Source organism: Gastrolobium bilobum, unplaced genomic scaffold (assembly GCF_033153095.1).
Source record: "Gastrolobium bilobum isolate Gb01-03AN ecotype WA unplaced genomic scaffold, APGP_CSIRO_Gbil_v1 utg20779, whole genome shotgun sequence".
NCBI lineage: Eukaryota > Viridiplantae > Streptophyta > Magnoliopsida > Fabales > Fabaceae > Gastrolobium > Gastrolobium bilobum.
This window is the reverse complement of record NW_026900157.1, coordinates 59,857-66,870: the sequence shown is the minus strand read 5'-3', so window position 1 is coordinate 66,870 and position 7,014 is coordinate 59,857.

The window sequence follows — 7,014 nt, the reverse complement described above, 5'->3', positions numbered from 1 at the left end:
AAGATTTTTTCTAACACTTAGATTTTGAGAATGAATCTTTCTTCCTTAGAGAAGTATATATAAAGTATTGAGAGACTTTTTCCATAAACAAATTGAACTTCTTGCGAGTTTTTTTCTTTTTTCCTTCATTCAAAACAATTTGACAACCATGACATTATGTTCTCCTCTTAGGTTTAATTTATACTTATTTGCTTATTGATGAAAAGTGTAAGGTAACATTCATATTGTTCAAGGTAGTCAAAATCGGGATTTTACCTAAAATCGGAAAGGAAATAAAAAATCGTAAATCGTAATACAAATCGTAGATTTTACCTGCACTCTAAAATTAAATTTTTATATACATATGCTTATGCATAAAAAAAATTAAAAAAAATAGACTACCTGCCACCATCCTTATACATTTGCATACAATTGTCACACTCTAAGGGTCTAAGCTAATAAATCATTCAAGTTATTATCATCGAAGACATTCTGTTCCACATGATCTTCAACTACATCATTCAAAATTGTCCTCATCTAAACTTTCATCATGAGATAAATTTCCTTCATTTTCCACAATCCATTCATCTTCGGATGAAACATCAGCAATGTTATATTCAACAAATTTTCTAACTTGCTTAACATCATTCCAATAGTTAAAATTGGGATTTAAATCTTAAAATCGGGACTTAAGTACATGTCTAAACCGGGATTTTATATTGAAATTGATTTTAAGTGAAATCTAAATCGTTTTAGCAAAAATAAATCGTTAAAATTGGGATTTTAAGATTTAAATCCAGATTTTAACTACCATGATATTGTTCTTCTGTGTTTTTTATAATGACCATAGCCTATAAGTAAATGAATTAAAGTCACTTCTAAGAAAAAAATAGTTAAAAATGATAGTTAAGAGGTAAAAATGTGAGTAGAAAAATTACCCAAAAGGTAAAAGTAAAAATAGAAATATGACGTTTACCAAAAAAAATAAAAAAATAAAATAGAAATATGACTAGAAATTGTTATAGTCCATTGGGTAAAGTTCGATAATGAATAGAGGTGACTAGATAGATAAGCCTTTACCTGGTTGAATTTCACTTAACCTATTTAAGTGAAAAGTGTCAAAACCTTCTTATTTCTTCTTCGTCTTCCAGCGACATCGACAGAGAGGAAAAAAAATGGATTTTGAGTGAAAATCTTTCAAAATTTATAGAGAGAGCTAGAGACCTCCAAATCACTACATTTCAAAGCTAAATTTGTGATAAATTTCGAGAGGAACACATTGGTACCCATATTTTCGTGTGAGGTTTACTGTAGAGAGAGTTCTTCTTCCCCTAAGATTTCAGGTTTGATGGAAAATATGAGTTTTGATGGAGCTTGAGGCCATGGGAGCTTGAAATAAGTTTTCCCTTTCATTCTTGAGTACATTGTCGTAAGGAATCACCTCTCTTTTCTTGTTTCCATGAAATTTTAAGAATTATAGGTTTTGTGATGAATAATGCATGAAAGTGTGAGGATTTTATGGATTGTGTTGTTGTTTGTGGTATATTCATGTTGTAGAGTTGATCCCAACGTTGTTTTAAGCAATTTCCATGGATTGGAATCCATTTCGCTTAAGTTGAAGATTTGTGGATTTTTCACATTGAGGTAAGTCATGGTATGGATAGTTAGAGAGTGATTTGGTTATTGCTTCCTTTGTTAAATATGCTTAGGATTGCTTCTTGAAGAAAGACAAAAAAAGAAATAACAGTTTAGCTCTCTATAGAAAATCATGGTTTTTTTTGGCTATATGTCAATTTCAAAAATTTAATGGTATGGGTAGTTGGAGGGTGATTTGTAAGTGAGTCCCTTTTGTTAAACATGCTTGGGATTGACTCCCGTAAAAGGAAAAATTATGAAATCGCCATTTAAAACACTTTGATAAATTGGACTCAAAATCAAGTGTAAGTGTTTTGTATGTGTAGTCTTGAAAATTGAATGTGATAGACTAATATATATGTACTGATTATCTTCACAAATTTGGAATAGGTTGTGATATTGTGAGAGATTTTTGTTGTGATCCCTTGGATCCGAGGAGTGCATTGGAGGACAATGCTTGACAGGTAAGCTTTTGGTCCTTGGGGTTAATCCACCGTTTGTTCCATCAAACTCCGAGAGAGGGTAGTAGTTTGATATGATATGTTTAAAATGATTGGTTATATATATATATATATATATATATATATATATATATATATATATATATATATATGTTTGTGTGCCACACAAGACGATGTTTCTTGTGTGAGGCATAAGACGGTATTTCCTTATGCATAGTATGAGACGATGTTTCTTTGTATAATGCATACTTGTTATATTCTCTGACCAATAGGATTTATTATTTGCACACTGCATTGATATACATATTCTGATGCATGCATGGATTTTATACTGTGATTATACCAGAAGTGAGTTTAGGGGTGAAGGAGCCCTCCAAGGGTTCTTAGCTTACTGAGGTAATTATATTATCTCACCCCACGTTACGGGAAATTCCATTTCAGGTACAGGAGCTGATGGTGCTGAGGCATCACCTGACAAGATGCCATAGGAGAGATACTATCTGACATGATAGTATGATTTGATTGATATACTGATATGTATTTCGCATAGTTTTATTTTGGATATGTATCTATATGTCATGTCATTATTTTGAGAGCATAGGGGATGTCTATGCCATGCTGCTAGTCTATATATGTTGTAGTGATGCATGCTCAAGTTTATGTTATTTATTTAATTGCATCTCTTTTGTTCATTTGATGTAATTATATAAGTAACATTATGGACATTATATGGAGATCATATTACTATGAGATAGCTTAGGCCGTTGATGGCTAGGCAAGATGTTTATTCATTTTGTGGCATGCTTAGTATATTGATAAAATGTTAATCAGGTGAATATTTTTAGGATGGGAATTAATCCCAATAGTCCAAAAAGCAGACGAAATATCGTCCGCGAAATGTAAAAAGAGCAGATATGGTTGCAATACGTAATGAAAAAGGAAAAATTTAACCACGAGCTTCCAGATTTAATAAGTTAAAATGTGTTGCATTTAATATCATATGAATGTTAATTAACCAAGTACAGACGGGCGTTACATATTATGGTATCAGAGCAGTTTTGAAAAGGGAATTCCTTGATGTATTGCAATAACTATGTTATTTATGAGTGGCTTTTAGGTTTTACTGTGATAATGCATGTGTAACCACTAAGTGTGGGCCTGATGAACTCATTCCTTTGTGTAACATGTGCAGAGTCATAGTTCCTCCTAGGAGACCTCCGGCAACAGATGACGATCAGACAGATCCTACCTTAGCTACTTTGGTGAGACTCCAGAATAATGAGGGGGCCACTTCAGGACATCCTAATCCTATAGCTACTGCTTTGGCTGGTGTGCAGTAGGAGTTGGCTACTAGTAGGCAGGCTAATGAAACACTTATGAAAACCAATCAAGATATTATTGCTGCTAATCAGCTGTTGATGAACCAGATGATGGCTAAGTTGAGAGGCAAAAGGGATGGTAAAGCTGGAACCATCCCCCACCACCTCCATCACCGCCACCACCTACTCCCATTCCATCTTCGCATACTCTCCATGTAGAGCACGAGGATGGAGAGGGAGAGGGTAGTCATCTTGGTGGTGCTATTATTCGTACAGGGCAGATATCAATTCATATAGTGGCTGGAGATAATGCTGAGGCTAGAGACAGACAATTAAATGCTTTCAGGAAGCATCAACCTCCTTCTTTTGACGGTAATTATGACCCCATTGCTACGGCTGTCTGGATCCAGGATTTAGAGAGTATCTTCAGGGTTATGGAGTGTGATGATCGCATAAAGTTAATATATGCCACCTATATGCTTAAGGGCAATGCTGGAGATTGGTGGATGAATACTTCTCGTCCACTAGAGTTGCAGGGATTTGCCATCACATGGCCTTTGTTTGAGAGACAATTTCTTGATAAGTACTTTCCTCGAGATGCTAGGGAAAGGAAAAAAGGAGAGTATAATGATCTAGTGCAGAGTGATATGTATGTTGATGAATATCTGGCCAAATTCAATCAATTGGCTAAATATGCTCATTTCAGGAGAGCTATGCCAGATTCAGAGTCTTTAGCGGCAAAATTTTAGAGAGGATTGAATGACAAAATTGCTGAGAGTCTTGAAGGTTGTGGCTCCAAAGATTTTTCCACTTTGATTAATCAATGTAGGGCTGCTGAGGATATCCACAGGAGGCGAAAGAACAAAAATTCAAAAGAGTCTGACTCCGAGAAGTCTGGTGGTTCTAATTACTGGAAGGACAAAAAATCTAATGATAAAAATAAAAATTTGCAGGTGAAGCAAACAAGCAATAAATTTAAGAAAACTGGTTCTTCTGGGAGACCACTGATTCCTAAGTGTATTAGTTATGGTGAGGAGCATAGAGGACCGTGTGCCACAGGCCAGGTGATTTGTTATAAATGTGGCAAGACTGGCCACTACTCCAGAGACTGTCCTCAGAGAGATGTCAGGGTTGCACCTCTTCAGATGGTTTCTACACCAGTTGTTCCTGAGTCTCAGTCTGTAGGATGAGTCTATGCTATTACTCAGCAGCAGGTGGAGAAAGCGCCTGATATGGTGAAAGGTACGATCTATATTGATAATCATGGTATAGATGTTTTGTTTGATACATGGGCTACTCATTCTTGCATGTCGGATTTTATGGTTGTAGGCTTGAAGTTGCCAATGTATAAAGTGTCTCCTCCTATGAAAGTGACTACGGCTACGAGGGGAAAGTGTAGTACTTCCTATATATGCAACGATGTTGAATTTAAGTATGAATGCCGATATTATGTAATTGACTTCATCTGTCTACCCATGATTAGTCTTCAGGTTATCTTGGGTATGGACTGACTTTCTAAAAATTGTGCAGTGATTGATTGTTGTGGTAAGAAACTGGTGATGTTATCTGAGGAGTCTACTACTAGCTCTTCTCCTTGTATATCAATGCATTAGGCTAGACGGCCCTTGGAGGAGGGAGCATTGGGCTATAAACGGTTGGGAAGATTAGTGAGCAGTACTCAGGATAAGATTGCTGATATCCCAATTGTAAACGAATCCATGGATGTATTTTGGATGAGATTCCACATCTTCCACCAGAGAGAGAAATAGAGCTCTCCATTGAATTGTTGCCTGGTGTGGGACCCATTTCTATGGCTTCATATCGGATGTCTCCTTTGGAACTGACTCAATTAAAGAATTAGATTGAGGACTTGTTGGCTAAGCAGTTCATCCGATCTAGGGTGTCCCCATGGGGAGCACTATGTGTTATTTGTTAAGAAGAAAGATGGAAACATGAGACTTGTGACCGACTACAGGCAATTAAATAAAGAAATTGTAAAGAACAAGTATCCTCTCCCTCGCATAGATGATTTGCTTGATCAGTTAAGGGGTGCTTGTGCCTTCTCAAAAATTGATTTGAGGTCAGGTTACCACCAAATTCGGTTTAAGTCAGATGATATCCCGAAGACTACATTCAGGCCTAGATACGGACATTATGAGTATCAGGTAATTCCTTTTGGTCTCACTAATTCTCTAACAGTGTTTATGGACTATATGAACCGTTTGTTCAAGCCATATATGGATGGTTGTATTTATAGATGATATTTTGATCTATTCTAAGAATAACAAGACGCATGCGGACCATCTTAGGATTGTTTTGCAAGTGTTGAAGGATAATCAATTATATGCTAAATTTTCTAAAAGTGAATTCTGGTTGTCTGATGTTCAGTCTTTTGGCCATGTCATATCTGCTGATGGAGTGACAGTGGGCCCTAGTAAAATAGAAGCTGTGATGGATTAGGAAAGGCCGAAGACAGTATCTGAGGTTTGTAGTTTTATGGGATTAGCCGGTTATTACCGAAGATTTATTGAGGGGATTTCTACAATGGTTTTACCATTGACCCACTTGACTAGAAAGGAGATCACATTCGTGTGGACTCAGGAGTGCGAAGATTGTTTTCTTGTACTAAAAGAAAAGTTGACGACTTCTCCAATATTGACCCTTCCTGATCCTGAGCGTACTTTCGAGATCTATTGTGATGCCTCGGAGAAAAGTTTGGGATGTGTCCTAATACAAGATAGGAGAGTTGTTGCGTATGCTTCTAGGCAGTTGAAACCACATGAGGAGAATTACCCTATGCATGATCTAGAGCTAGCAGCCATAGTGTTTGCCTTGAAAATATGGCGGCACTTTCTATATGGTGTTAGTTTCTTAGTGTATAATGATCACAAAAGTCTGAAGTATCTGTTTGACCAGAAAGAGTTGAACATGAGACAAAGGAGATGGATGAAGTTCTTGAAGGACTATGAATTTGAACTAAAATACCATCCGGGTAAAGCTAATGTTGTAGCTGATGCCCTGAGCAGGAAATCTCTTGTGACTGCAAATCTGATGATTAAAGAATATCAGTTGATTGAAAACTTAAGAAATCTAAATGTGGTGGTCAGTAAAGGCGATGGTAGCTTGGAAGTTGAGAAAGTTGCCATTCAGAATGCATTGTTGGAGAGAATCCTAGAGGCTCAACAATTTGATAAGGACATTGTGGCCATGACAGGTCAGAAAGATGTGTCTGTTGATAGTTAGGGCTTTAAATGATATCAAGAAAAGGATAATTGTGCCCAAGGGTCAGTTAGTGGATGATGTGTTGACTGAAGCACACAAAGGTCAATACTCTATTCATCCATGGGCTACTAAGATGTATCATGACTTAAAAGAAAATTTCTGATGGTCGGATATGAAAAATGACATTGCAAAGTTTGTTGAGAAGTGTCTAATCTGTCAGAAAGTTAAGATTGAACACCAGAGACCTAGTGGTTTGTTTAACCTCTGGATATTCCAGTATGGAAATGAGATTGTATATGTGTGGATTTTGTTGTTGGGTTGCTCAGGACTTAAGCTGAATATGATTGTATATGGGTTATTGTTGATAGGCTTACGAAGTCTATCCATTTTCTGCCAGT